The 15,572-nt window shown below is 38.4% G+C and overlaps 1 long non-coding RNA gene across 1 annotated transcript in view; it reads right to left on the bottom strand.

Moving 5' to 3' along the window:
• LOC147001587 (uncharacterized) overlaps positions 1 to 15,572 on the bottom strand; it is a 91,113-nt gene that overhangs the window by 11,931 nt on the left and 63,610 nt on the right. The window contains exons 2-3 of the long non-coding RNA XR_015044885.1: positions 12,104 to 12,259; positions 1,094 to 1,251 (exon numbers count right to left, since the gene is read on the bottom strand). This is a non-coding gene — a long non-coding RNA (uncharacterized LOC147001587). The remainder of the gene's footprint in view (positions 1 to 1,093; positions 1,252 to 12,103; positions 12,260 to 15,572) is intronic.

The raw sequence follows: 15,572 nt of genomic DNA, 5'->3' as shown, positions 1-15,572 counted from the left end.
GAAATTAACTTGGGAGTTGCAGGTGCACAAGGATGGGTAAAGTAAAATTTCATACAGTTGTAGGAAGAATCTAGTGCCTTTCAGAGAACTTGGTCACAGAAAGATTGGGTCAGCAGTTAGAAGAGGAGCACTGGCAACTGTAAATAAAGTTTTCATGGGACAGTGGAAGGCAAATATGGTCATAAGCAGTGGGCATAAAAGATACTGCATCTGAGCATTTAATAAAAAAGCATAAGCTACTCTTGCTTGTAAGATATTTACCTGACAGTGGTAAACAGATAAGGTACAATTGAGAAGAAAAACTCTAGTAGCAGGGTGCTTTGTGTTTAGCTAAGATGCTTGTTGCCTAGGATATAAAAGCCTCTAATAAAAACTAAAGACAGAAAAGTTATATGTTTTGTATTTAGGAATGGCCAAGTCTTTTATGCTTAATCTGCATGAAGAATTAAGCAGACATAGAGAGAGATCAATAGCCAACTCTTTAAAAACTAGTATATTTAAATGCAAACCCTGGGATATTATACATGCAAAATCCTGATCTTTAACTTATCTTCAAAACAAGAACATAGGACAATATTCTTTCCAAAGTTCCCAGTCACTACCTCTCCGAGTTCTTTAATTGCCACAGACTCAGAGCTGAAGCCCTATGCAGAGAGACCAAGTCTTCTAGTTTGCTGTTTTCTCCTGCTCCCAAAAGGTCCTAGTCATTCGCTTAGTTCTCCAAACTCACGTTCAGATCCCGTTTCATCTCTCCTTAGGAAGCCTTACAGCATAGTCACCAAACCTTTCAATTTGACTTAAGGTACCTGATTCTATAAACTCCATGAACTAAGGCCAATTAAAGGAAACTGAAAAATCTGTCTTCCTAGTGGAGATTCATGATGAGAAATTAGGCTGATAGTATCATAGCTCAAGGTCAGAATGTTCTTCCTAGGCTTCTCCACATTTGCTGACTAGGGTGAAGAATGGTGTCTGTAGGATCTTGGTTTAGTAGAATGAATCGTGACCTCAAGTTGACTATGAGCTATTGAAGTCTTGAAGACACAGAGCCCAAGACACAAAATACAAGTGGCAATCTTTTTTACTATCTTACCTGGACTTGTTTCTCCTAGTTCATTTTTTATTGTCTTTGTCTATTTGGAGGAGAAATGCCTTATTTTTGCTGAAATTTTCAGATTGCAGTCCATCATAGACAGGAAGTCAGAGTAGCAGGAATTTAGATGTAACAGCTGCTTTCATCATATCTACAATCTGGAGCATATAGAAATGAGTGCACACACATGCCTATTGCTCAGCTCTCTATACTTTTAGCATCAGGACTGAGTGGCTCTTACAAGTTTCTACACATGGCATCTGCACTATGGACTAGAGATCCATCAGGAAAAGAGGGGTCCATTGCAACAACAAACAGAAAGCAAAAGAAGGAAAAGGAAGCCAGGTCAGTAATAATTTGGTTATACTTAAACTAAATCTATTTTCTGAATGTACCAGAATGCTCTGAGATTTACAGACTTGATTATCTATGCATCTTACAAGCTAAAGGTTATAGGAGCACTCTGAACCACAGTGACCCAAACTAGTGGTCTCAACCTTCCTAATGCTGTGACCCTTTAATACAGTCCTTCATATTATAGTGATTCCCAACCATAAAATCATCTCACTGCTACCCCACATAACCTTAATTTTTCTACATTATCAATCATAATATAAATATCTACTATGCGGGATATCTGATATGTGACCCTCCTCCCCACCAAGGGGTCACAACCCACAAGAGAACTAGACCCAAAAGCTCTCTAAGGAAGATCATCTTCATGCAATCACAGTTGCAAGCCCAGTCAAGCCAAAATGATGTGCCTTTGGCTTAGTAGATCAGCTCCCGGGAACTCTCTCATATCAAAATCTGTCTGGACTCAGATGCCATAAAATGATAATCATGATTTCTTCTATTAATAACTGAGCATGTGTTTTCTAAAATAGTAGAGAAATTTTTCTCATCCTGATTTGTTGTGTGAGGCTGAATTTTGAAGAGCTGTATCTTTCAATTCTACCCCAGGTTTAAAATACGGTGCACCTGGGCAATCTGGCTCTCTCCAGGGACTGCACTAACTCTGCAAGTTTTATGTATCTAAAGTCCACCATATGGAACAACAGTGCCATTAAAATGGGCATTAAAAAGATTTGTTCACTCAGCTAGATTTAGGCAGATAATAATACTTGGCACTTATATACTGCCTTTCACCTGTCTACTTTAAAGTAAGCAATTTGTAAACATATATTGTTGCAAAATTCCAAGCCAGAAGTATGCTAGCTACAGAAAACAGTTCCTGCCTAGTACACACTCAGTCCAAACCACACTATGACGAAAATCAAAAGCCAGAGCAGAGCAGTGGAAAAGTGTTCTTTAGCATATCATCATTTCATACAAGCAGTAACTGCAGCTCTTCTCCTTGGGGAAAGAAAAGGAAGACACTGAGCACCTGGCATGTGTTTGCTTTGTCTTATCTAGCCTTAGATCCACAAACACAGAATTTTCATAATAAGTAAAATACTGTTACTTAAATTAACTGTGAAGGAAATTGGTTGAGACCTCATAACCATTCTCTATTACTAATTTAGTCTTCTGACGATAAGAATTAATAGGATTTCTATGCAATTTCAATTAGCTTTTCTATAAATGTCATTTTGCTTACAGTCTAATTTTATGTCTATTTTGCAATAGATCATAAACTCAAATCAATAATTCACTATGTCTTCTTAACCACTAGCACCTTTCACAGCTTAATGTGTGTATATAATCTGTCATCTAAGTATCGCCTCTGTCTGCTGTATATGCCCCCTCTTCTTTGTGATTTCTTTACTTGTATAGCTGAAAAGATTTTTAAGGAACAAACTTTACATAACCAAGAGAAATAGTGCGCTTTCAACTGTTTTAACCTATTGCACATATCTTAATATAAATTACCAAAGCATAAGCATATGTTAAAATGTATTCTAAAAAATATGTGTACATAGCAAAGTCTGATAAGGGAATAAGATAAAGTCCAGAGTATAACATTTGAATACGAAGAGGCATAAAATGCAACCAGTAGCTGAAGTAGACTGTTCAATTACATATTGTTTAAGGAAACAGAAAAATAGAGTCAAGAATCTTACATACTTAAATAATATCTTAGTTAAAATTCCAATTACCAAATTTCATATTTCACTTTTTAGAGAGGTTGCTTATTATTAGCACAGAGGTTATAATGCCAAAGAAGGGGATTGAAACTCCAATAGATACATGGGCTAGATAGTTAAACAAATGAACCAAGTATTCATATGCACAATAACAAGAAGTAGTCCATAAAAAACAATAGTTTGTTATGATTTGCATCTAAAGGAAATTATTTCCTTAAGCACATAAACTTATAGGCTTAAATGTTTATATACAAACATGGTAAAAAACCAAAAAACAAAACAAAAACAAAAGAAAAGTGTGCAGACAAGCATGCTCCTACCTCTACGAACTGAACCCTAGTATTACCCTAAGAGACTGACAGCACACAGGAGCCCTTGAACGTGGCCTCTGGCCCTCAGGGCTAAGCAATTATTTTCACACCCCAAAGTAGGTCAAGTGTGGACAATCTCTCACTTCTGGATAGAAAATGGAAATGTCAAATATATTTTTTCTTTTACAGGAACTAGATTTGTTTCTCACATATCATGATTACAGTTTTCCTTCAGTCTACTCCTAGTTCCTACATTCCTTGCCCCTGTCCATTATCCATCTTCTTTTCATCTGTCATTAGAAAGCAAACAGGCTTCTAAGCGATTAAAATAAGATAAAATGTAAAAAGACAAAAACAAAAAATAAACACATTGAAATAGAATAAAAGCAAACAACAGGAGGAAATGAAGTCAAGAAAAAATATCAGAGAGATCTTTAAGCTCTGAATATTTGATATGCTCATTAAACTGTTCTCATGACTAAAATCTTACATATAGACCCTCTAGTGTTCAGTAAAACTTGTTTATCGTGTCAATGGAGAAAATGAAGTGTGGCAGCCTGTGGAAACCAGGAACTGTCTCAAGTTTGCTTTCCAGCACTCACAAACACATTATTTTCAGTTTAAAAAAGTCCACTATTAAGAAATTATTTTGTTTCATGAAAACTGTACATAAGATTAGTCCTAAGTACCAAATGAAAAAAAAAATCATGTAAGCCACTGAGAAAATGCCATAGAAATCTGGGGGAATACATAAGTAAATGTTATGAACAAACAAATATTAAAAGAAAAAGCACGTGATCATCAAACAAAAAAGTTGTTCAATTTCTGAATCATACAACTCAAACTGCAACTTTATTAAAGATCATGAGTATGAATTATATGCAGAAACAAACCATATATTTAGGAATTAAAATATATGGGTTTTTGTTGTTGTTGTTGTTGTTTGGTTTCTATTTTTCTTTCTTTCTTTTTTTTTTTTTTTTTCTTTTTTTGGTTTTCGAGACAGGGTTTCTCTGTGTAGCCCTGGCTGTCCTGGAACTCACTTTGTAGACCAGGCTGACCTCGAACTCAGAAATCCGCCTGCCTCTGCCTCCCGAGTGCTGGGATTAAAGTTGTGCATCACCACCACCCCGCTAAAATATATATTATATGTTTATGTTTAAATTCAAACAGAACTGAACATTTTTCATTTGGAGGATGGTCCTGGACTCTATCACTGGAGATGATAGTAAGATTGAAGAAATAAAATTTAACCAGGAATCACAGAAACTGTCCTCACTCATGACTTCAGTGACATTGTATAGTTCTCTTATCTTCATACTTCTTTACAACTGAAACATACACACAACACATTATCATGTTCGTCCACATGCACATATACACATATGCATACACACACATACACACACTAATTCATGTCCAGGACCACGTAGGAAAATCAGTTATGAATTCGAATTTGTGATGTTGTTTGTTACATTTGGTCTTAGTTATGGATCCTTCCTAAGAATATAAGGAAAATAACTCCTTCTTGTACAAGACTGAATGTGTGCGAACTCTAGAAAGTTGCTGTTTGAATGCTTGGTTTTCGTAGTTGTTGTTTATTTGTTTGTTTGTTTGTTTTTTGCTATCCCAATCTCACCATGTATCTGTTTTGTATCTGTACTATGTGGGCACACAGAACTCGTGAACTTTGCCTCCCACCTGGGAAGTGGCACATTGATCTCTTTTTGTCTTAGACCCTACCTAGATGTACTTGTCATACAGCTCATCCCAGTACTTAAGCCCATTACAATGCTAGGTGGTAGGCAGGCACGAAAGTTTCTAGAGATCGAGACTGTGGAGTACATGCAAGCAGTTGTCAAAGACAAATGAAAATGTAACTGTGAATAAGTAGAAGCTAAATCAAAATCATATGGTGTCAGAAGATGCAAGAAAAGGCACACAGCTGCTGCTAAAAGATCTAAGATGACTCCTAAAAGGGAGGACCCACAGGGCATGATCACTGTTGAACTTAAAGAAGAAGCTGTAGTAAATAATTAGCAAAGCCAAGACGAGATTTATTGAGGACAAATAAATGGGAAGAAGTGGGGAAAATAATGGATTGAAAATACTTGTACAATTTGGGTCTCAAATAAAAGTCTACTAGGAAAAAACAAGATAGTCCTAAAAAAGAAAGAGTGGAGAACAGTACCTGGAAATCCTGTCTCACAGCATCTATGGCAGGTGTAACAAGACTTGAAACTGTGGGTGTGTCCACCAAAAGGGGAATAGACAGGCCAGTCTGCTGCTCAGTAAATACATCAATCCTCAAGATGTGCACCAATATGGAAACATCTTAAAAACCACATTGAATGCTACACATTAAGATAGAATATACTACATGACTTCATTTATGTGAAATCTTTTTTATTAGATATTTTCTTCATTTACATTTCAAATGCTATCCCAAAAGTCCCCTATACCCTCCCCCTGCCCTGCTCCCCTACCCACTCACTCCCACTTCTTGGTCCTGACATTCCCCTGTACTGAGGCATATAAAGTTTGCTAGACCAAGGGGCCTCTCTTCCCAATGATGGTCAACTAAGCCATCTTCTGCTACATATGCAGCTAGAGACACAAGTTCTGAGGGTACTGATTAGTTCATATTGTTGTTCCACCTATAGGATTGCAGACCCCTTTAGCTCTTGGGTACTTCCTCTAGCTCCTACATTGGGGGCCCTGTGTACCATCCTATAGATGACTGTGAGCATCCACTTCTGTATTTGCCAAGCACTGACAAAGCCTCACAGGACACAGCCATATCAGGGTCCTTTCAGCAAAATATTGCTGGCATATGCAATAGTGTCTGCATTTGGTGGCTGATTATGGGATGGATCCCCAGGTGGGGCAGTCTCTGGATGGTCCATCCTTTCATCTTAGTTCCAAACTTTGCCTCTGCAACTCCTTCCATGGATATTTTATTCCCTATTCTAGGGAGGAATGAAGTATCCACACGTTGCTCTTCCTTCTTGATTTTCTTGGAAATTCAGAAAGTTTTGGAAGTTGTATCTTGGGTATTCTAGGTTTCTGGGCTAATATCCACTTATCAGTGAGTACATATCAAGTGACTTCTTTTGTGATTGGGTTACCTCACTCAGGATGATATCCTCCAGATATATCCATTTGCCCAAGAATTTCATAAATTCATTGTTTTTAATAGCTGAGTAGAGTCATTGTGTAAATGCATCACATTTTCTGTATCCATTCCTCTGTTGAGGGACATATGGGTTCTTTTCAGCTTCTGGCTATTATAAATAAGGCTGCTATGAACATAGTGGAGCATGTGTCCTTATTACAAGTTGGAACATCTACTGGGTATATGCCCAGGAGTGAAATCTTAAAACATGTAGAAAACACTCTATAGTACAAGGATCTGAATTGCTATCACCTTAGAAGATGGCACTGTGGATAGCCATAATGAAAATGGAAAATTGGCTGGGAATGGGCAAAAGGAATCTTTCCGGTAAAATGAAATTATAATGCATCATAATGACTTCCAGAGATGTTTACGTAGTGTATACATTTAAATTTCTGTGAATATCGTCTTAACTGTAAAAAGTATTGAGCTCAATTGTATAGTATTTGTAAACAGTGAATGAAAACTATTGACTATAAAGAACTTTGAAAGGCAACAAAATACAGTAGGTGAATAGGCAAGTATCTGAAAAGTTTTGTGCTACAATTGAGATGGTGAGATTCAGGTATTCATGGTAAAATTCTATTTTGCTTTGAATTTTTTTATTGACGTGTTGGAGATGGTAGGAAAGGTTTTGTATTTGGTCCTCTTTCAAGGTTCTTTATTCCATTACAATATCTCATTATTCCATTATTTCCTAATAATTGAGTCATTACCACAGTCTCTTTGCTTTTCCACTTTATACTAGGGTCTTCTTCACCATATTTTGACCAGTTTTAACTGTGTGCTCTTACAGATGCTGCAATGATACAGGATACTGCTATGATCCAGGATGCTGCACTGATGCAGGGTACTGCACTGATACAGGATTCTGCAGTGGTACAGGATACTACAGTGATGCAGCTTTCATGAGTTGCCTATGCTTGGGAGTGGGGATACCTCTGTGTAAACTGTGAGTAACCTCTCACCCATGCTTCCACAAGCAACTCCAAGAAACTTTCTTGGATCACCAAGTTAGATGGGTGTAGTCATTTGTTTGATCTATCATTGGTTCCCCATCTTATGTAAGTAAAGGAAAGCCAAGCCACTGGTTTTGATTTAAGTACATCTACAGGTCAACTTGGGCAATCCTAACATTTCTATAACATTGAGTCTTCAACTAGCAAACATTCTATGCTCCTCTGCTCAGTTAGGTCTCTGGTTGTTTTACAAGGTCCTGAACCTTTCAAAGCCATCTTGTGTTGTGAATAGCCCTGGGCTAATTATATTTTATATTAATTCTGTTCTCCTGTGAGTAGCTGCAAACAAGTAATGAGTCAGCACTCAGGTGATTTCCTGTAAACCTGCTTCCCACCTTAATTTGTAAAATAAAGAAGAGATGATGATTGGGCAGATAAAAAGGAAGGTGGAGCAGAAGGTAGAGAGAGAAGAATGAGAAAATGGAAGAGGGAGAAGATGCAGAGAAGGAGAAAGAAGAAGAAAGCTGAGCAGAAGCACATGGCCTGGAGAAACCGCAAGTTCAAAGGAATCTCATAGATGTAGAAGATGGTAGTGTAGCAGTAGATCTGCCCAACCTAGGCACACAGCATATATTCGCATTAACTGTGTTGTGTTTTCATTGCCAGGGCATATTTGGGTTGAAGATTAACCACAACAATCTTAAACCCCCATTTGGAATATACGTCCATATTTGAAATTTCCATTACTGTATTAAAGTGCTGACAGGTATGAGGGCTTCTCCCTATAAGGATAGCTAAAAGAAGTATGGCAGAACCATGGAACGAAAGCTACCTGAGCACCTCTCTTGCTCCAGCTGTGATATCAAGGGCAGAGCAGAAGGGCACCAAACTGATACTCTAAGTGATATCATTTTCTTGGTTTGGAAGGCTCTGATTGGTCCTTAACTTTCATCATGCCAACCAATTAGAGTCAGTTTAAGCCTACAAAAGCCTATATGGACTTATAGACTCTTGGCCAGCCCCTCACTTTGAAAGGAACAGAAACAGACTGGGGGAAAAAAAAACTGTTTCCACATACATTTGATATCAATAGTTAAACCATCTTGAAAAATTAAAAAATGTATTAATGATTTGTTGCCCTTTTAGATAATCATATTAAAATACAATTTAAAAACTCACTAAACATACTTAGGAAGGATGAGAACTTTAGCATATTTTTTAGAATCGCCATATATAAAAGTGTTTGCATGTGCAAACATATATGTGTTTGCATGTGTGTGCTTTTTAAGTCTCCATATGTTCCACTCTTAAAAATAAGAACTAGTGTTTGTGAATTCCTGGTTAAACTGCCCATTGACTTCTTCAGGCAAATAAAGCTTGGAAAGAGACACATTTCAGTCCATCTGTAAGTACAGCATGTTTTACAACACAACTAGAAACACAGGCATCTGAACTTCAAACGAGCAAAAACAAACATAAAATTAACACTGGTGGGGGTCCCTGGCACTCAGTCTGTGCTGGGTTTAACACCTTCTTATTTTATATGCCCTTCCACATAAACAGTTTTATATTAGCCTCGGCTATGGTGCTTGCACAGATTCAGTGTGGAGTTGTTTAAAGGCACTAATTAGCAGCTTTAGAATAGAAAGAAATATATTTTTTTAATCCCATACATTCAAAAACACCCTTTGGGCCCTCCCATTTATGTGTGAAGTAACTCAATAGAAAATGTATTATATGGTTAATTGCAAGGCCTTCCAGGAATATAATCAATCACAAAAGAAGTATGAAACGTACCTTTACAAACAAACAAACAAACAAAAAAAAAGAACCACGATAAAGCTCATTTAATCCAAGCAGGGCAGCACCACTGTGAGTGGGTGTGTTTACTGCATCTACCTTCACTCAAGTCACGGCCAAGTGTCACAGCTGTGGACACAGCCAGTTGACCTATATGTATTGTGTTCAACTGTTGCTCATCTGGGAACAATTTTACTAAAAAGACTTTACTTATCTCTGTATCTTCCAACAAAATCCAACAGCCATACAAATTAACTTAATGTACACCAATGTGAAAATACAGAAAGATTTCATTTCCAATAATTCCAAAAACACATTCTCTAGTAATGTAGAATGTTCACGGAACCAAACTACTTCTTTAAGTACTGTGGAAAGCTAATTATAACTGTAAGGAGGGCTTTTTTATTTACAATTTTTCACATACCTTGATCAAACACTTCTAGTTAATATTTAGTACCTGTAAATAATTATGTCCTTGAGTGCTTTGAAATTACGTTAATTCCTATAACATTAAGGAAGGAAAATGTTTCTAGTTTTTGATGCCTTATAAGTAGGAGATATTAATTTCTACATGGAATTATGCATAAACAGGGAACGGCTTAGTGCTGAGGTAATGTTTAAACTTAAAATGTTAAGTATCTCAGGATTTACAAGTGATTAAAAGCAAATAAGAGAATGTGATCAGGATTATACAGTATTTGGATTGGGGAACCCTTCCCAACCCATGTGATTGTCTAGTCCCCAAGCCAAAGCCATCTTTTCATTTTAAACATAGTTGTCAAGATAAATGGTTAGCACAGTAGAAAAGTTTCAAAAGCAAAACATAGCATACTTAATTTACAGGATTATAAATATAATTTACAAGTTGTACAATATATAATAACACGTAAACAAGCAGGGATGTTCTGTTTTTGTTGTTAATAATTACTATGGCCTGCTGCTAAGCAGTGAAATTTCTAAAGCAAGGATTCAAATTTTTAATAAATGTAACCTGTCAAGTTCCAGTTACTATTTATATTATCTACTGATATAGTACTAATTGCATCTTTTTTTATTTAATAGCTTCCTAAAATGATACTGAAAGAATAGTTGTTCCATTTTCTTTTGTTTTGTATAGCCCTGGCTGTCCTGGAACTCACTCTGTAGACCAGGCTGGCCTCGAACTCAGAAATCCGCCTGCCTCTGCCTCCCAAGTGCTGGGATTAAAGGTGTGTGCCACCTTCCATTTTCTACAGAGTTCCCAAACTTGATAGATAATATTTCTTTCCTGTTCTATAGACTTAGAACCTCACATATTTGCTGTAAATCTATTTTTTTTCTCAAAAGGATAATGTGGCTTGACCCTGGGTTAGTTGCTTCTCTCAACTCTGTCTTTAAATATTTTATGTTATAAATAAGTGGGGTTGGCACAGTGCACTGGGCATACAAGACATATATACACCAAATGCAGTGACCATGTTATTGTCACAGCATCCTGACCCTTAAAGAACAGTTGTGCAAGTTGGGAATGTGTTCATACTCATCCAGCCATTGAAAGGCAGATTCCTGGGCTGGTGAGTTGGCTCAGTGGGTAAGAGCACCCGACTGCTCTTCCGAAGGTCCAGAGTTCAATTCCCAGCAACCACATGGTGGCTCACAACCATCTGTAACGAGATCTGGCGCCCTCTTCTGGAGTGTCTGAAGACAGCTACAGTGTACTTACATATAATAAATAAATAAATCTTTAAAAAAAAAAAAAAGAAAGAAAGGCAGATTCCTGTGTGCAGGAGATATAAGAGTCCATGTCACCACATGTGCTGATTGCTTCTTAGTAAAAGTGTGTTGTGATGATTTGAATAGGAATGGCTCTCATAAACTCATGTGTTTGATTGCTTGGTTCATAGGGAGTAGTGTTCTTAGCATATGTGGTCTTGATGGAGTAGATGTGACCTTTTTGGAGGAGATATGTCACTGTGTGGGCAAGTTTTGCGCTTTCAGATGCTCAAGCTTAGGCTCAATGACTCACAGTTCAAGCTGTAGAACTCTCAGGTTTTTCTCCAGCACCATGTCAGCCTGCATGTCACCATGCTTCTCACTACAATGATAATGGACTAAATCTCTAAACTGCAAGCCAGCCCCAATAAAGTGTTAAGATTTCCTTTACAAGCTTTTTTGTAGTCATGGTGTCTCTTCACAGCACTAGAAACCCCAATTAAGGCATGTACCTTACACTGTGGTGGAGTTGGGCCAAGACTGTGAGAGTTTAAGATAGAATAGAGGAAAAGACATAGTCTCTAGTTTATAGGCTGGAAATGATACATTCCATGACAATTCTACTAATTTCATAGTAGCCATCATTACAAAATCCTACAAACTGGAGTCTAAGACAAAAAATTAGTGTGTCAAAGCTCTGGGGTCCATAATTCACAAAGCAAGAGGACTGTATGATTCTCTTCCCTTTCTAACACAAACTGGGGAGCCAAGCACCTTTTGATGTTGACTGCCATCAGCCTTGCTTGTGTGTGGTTCTAGTCTCTGCTGTGTGGTGCTCCCCCTCTGCATGTCTGTACTTGTCTCCTCATAACGGGACAGTGAATTCAGGCCTACATTACTCCAACATGTGCCCATTCTAACTAATCACATCTACAATGAACCTCATTTCCAATAAAGCCATGTTCAGAGGTATGATGTCGGCATACCTTTCTGGAGATAGGCACAGTCCAAGCCACAGATGACAATTCTCTGGTGTCAATAGACATGCAGGGCTATTAGCTATCTTTCTCCAGTCATGTTCTCTCTTCTGTGCAGAGTCCTGTTACCTGGAGATGGCTTCCTGGAAAGGCCATTTTCCTCCTCTGGACAAGAGGAAAGGGGATAAGAAAAGAATAATTTAGAGGCTGGGATTGCTCAGAAATGTTCCTACTCATACAACATCCACGAACATGCAAATATGAATGCAGGAAAGTCTGTTAATATTGTTTCTGCTGCTGTTGATGCAGTCAAGTCTTTTGGGAAAAAAAAAACTTAAAATGGATTGTCAGGAAAAAAATAAAAGCAATTTTTACCACACACTGCTAGACACTATTTCTCTAAGGGCCAGCTTACTGGAAAAATCCTTGGTTGGGCCACTATGAGTGCCCTGTTCTTGTATCCCCAAAGTGACCATGTATCTATAGTCACAGGAATCTTCCAATTCACTAAGGCCAAGAATAATGTTAAAGATATGCTATAGTAATAAGGGCCAGTGAGATGGCTCGGGAGGTGTGAGCATTGGCCCTCAAGCTTGATGGCCTGAGTTCGATCCCAGGTACCCATACAGTGGGAGGAGAGAACTGATTCTCAAGCTATCAAATCCACTGACATGCACAGGGGCACCAGGGCATTCCCATGCTACTCCATAAGGAGATGTCATAATAATTAAAAGTGAAGACATGGCTGGAGAAAAATGGAGGCTGGGGTGAGGGTGGGGTAGTGCTACCACGGACAGCTGACTGCCTTCAAGTTCTTTCTGCGAAGAATTTAAGGTATGTCTTGTGGGGTTTTCCCTTTCATGTGTGTGATTTTCAGAAGAGAGAAGCAATCAATTGGATTTTGAAAAAGCTCAAAACAGAGGTCACTTTCAAACGGAAGACTCATAATCAAGAAAAATATCATTTTTTTTCAGCCATCATGACAAACAAGGAAGGCTTTATCTGGGACTCGAAGAGGCTGTGGACGAGGAGCACTGGTTTGCTATTGGCTGTGATGGGCAAACACTTGAGATGCTGCATGAGCAAAAGAAAGCACAGCAGTAAACTCAGGCTGCTCATCCTCAGCTCTCCACAAAGGCCTTCCATCTCCACTTGAAATGAATATCAGAAAACCACGCAAAGCCGGCCACTCAGTCACGAGCAAAACACTAACTTTTGAGATTTGCCTAATTGTCTTTTCTCAGTGAAAGTCAACTCTTGAAGTCTCAGCTTCATTCACATGCCAGGTATTTCCAAACCCAATCCTGTTATTGAAAGCAGCATCTTTTCATGTGAATGGAGTCATTATCGGAATCAGAAAGCAACCCCACTCCTCCAAGTAGGAGGAGCCCATTTGCAGTTTGTTTGAGATCTGGCATGGTGCATCTTAAGAAAGATTCTTCCTGTTAACCTCCCAGTAAACAGGAGGAATCCATCATGCTGAAACTGTGTGTATGCACACACACACACACACACACACATGCAACCAGCTCAGAGCCTTAGGCTGCCTGCATGTTAATTTGCCCCATTGTTTCAGGGTGACTGCTTTTCCAGTATTTGGGAACAAAGCCTTTTCTGCATAAGCCCCTTTGGACAATTATTGAATGTCTGCTTCCAGAGCCCTCGTCCCATCTTTATTGCATCTATATTAGGGAATGTCGGCCTTCTTTGTCTCCTTGTAAGGCTAAGGATTACAGGCAGGATTTACCATGTTATCCAGTATACTCCTCTTTCATTTAAAGACATTCTACAAATGTTTGAGGATCCTGTGCTGGATCAACACGTGGCCTTGCCTGGCCTCTGTCTAAAATCAGAGATAAAAGGAGAGATGTTTCTGAGGACGGGATGAATTGCAATCCAATGCAACTTTTAAGTGAGCGGCATTTAGTGTGTAACAAATGGATAAATGGTGAATAGAGAGCAAGACATTCCCAAGGGTAGAAGTCACTGTGAATGTTCCGAGAGCAGCAGAGAACTGTGTTTATCCAGATTTCCTGCACTGCCTAGGATGCACTTTCTAATCAGCTAGTGGGTGTACATGGAATGGATGACCTAGAACATCCGCCGCAAGCACCCAGCCCCTCCTGAGTGGAGAGTGTCCTGACATATAGGGAAAGTTCATTTTGCATCCCATATCTCCTTAATTTAACTCTGTGCCTAAAGAAGCAGGTGCTGCTGGGCTCATTTTCCTCTGGGAGGAGCAAAGAAAAGTAACATTAATTACTCACAACCTTTTCTCCTGCATGGGAATAAAATTAATGTTGTGACTTAAACTGACAAAAACCAGAAAATTAAAAATTAGAGCTGAAATCCCTTTGTGATTTCTTCTTTTTTTTTTAAATTGGAAAATGAGTTTAGTGAGAATAGTTTGGCTGGGGAAGACCTAATTATAAAGTTCAAGGAAGGAAAAATGTGCTTTAAGACAAAAAAGAAACCCTTCTCTCCTTCCTGCCAACTTAGAGAGGTTTCTTATCTGTACTTCTCAGATAACATATTCCATTCCCCTAGCCTGGAAACTTCCTTAAACCAAAGGAAAATGAAATTCTACTCTCCACAGTCTCCCTAAGATCTAAGCAATCTTTTTTTTTCTCTAAGCAATCTTTTTTATCAGTCTTCATAATAAGCTAACATATACTTAATGAAATATTCTAAATCAGAATTTTGAAAAGTACAGAGTGTCTGGAATTTAGAAATACTGTTCTACAGTGCTCCTTGATGTCTAACACCCAAGGGAAAAAAAAAACAAGCACAAAAAAAGCATCAGTTTTTGAGGGGTTGTATTTAAGAAAGGCTCAGCCCCTCCACTGTCTCTAGTGTTTGAAGATAAGCCAAAGAAGAGGAAAAGGGAGTGTGATTCAAGGAATGAAGTTCTAGACTGGAAGCCAGAGACTCTGAGCACCCATCTTCCCATTCCCTGGTTCTGGGAAGGAAGTCCCACAAGAGAATTACATTTCTCAGGGCTCAATAGGACTAAAAATGACTAGCGACTCCCATTTACTTATTCCAATCTGTCTTGGAATTCATATTCATCTTCTGCTCTTGCAGTCTTCGATTCTATGGTTACAAACATACATGGTTTTGTCTGGTGTACCTCCAGGCTTTGGGTTTTGATACCTCATTGCTACTGTCTCTGTCTCACTCTGGAACAATACCAACACCTCCTGGGTTGCTCACAATTTCCAGAGGTTTCTGTACAACTTGGAAAGTTGTTAAATTCCATACAATACTATGATGTTAAAAACAAAGTCGAGCTGCCTTACTTTTCTGACCGGACAAATGCAAATACAGCCATAAGCCCACTCAGATCCTAATCCTTAACACGTGAGGATTGAGATGTATTTGTCTGAGCAAACCATGTGCTGTGTTCTTATAAGAATCAAATACACAGGAACTTAACAGCATCCTGGATAAAGAAATAAAAGGGGGAGGGTATGAAAGA

The sequence above is a fragment of the Mus caroli genome, unplaced genomic scaffold (assembly GCF_978045245.1).
Source record: "Mus caroli unplaced genomic scaffold, Mus_caroli_1 scaffold_13, whole genome shotgun sequence".
In the NCBI taxonomy this organism is placed as follows: domain Eukaryota; kingdom Metazoa; phylum Chordata; class Mammalia; order Rodentia; family Muridae; genus Mus; species Mus caroli.
The sequence above is the reverse complement of the archived record's forward strand: the minus strand, read 5'-3'. Positions and strand labels throughout refer to the sequence as shown.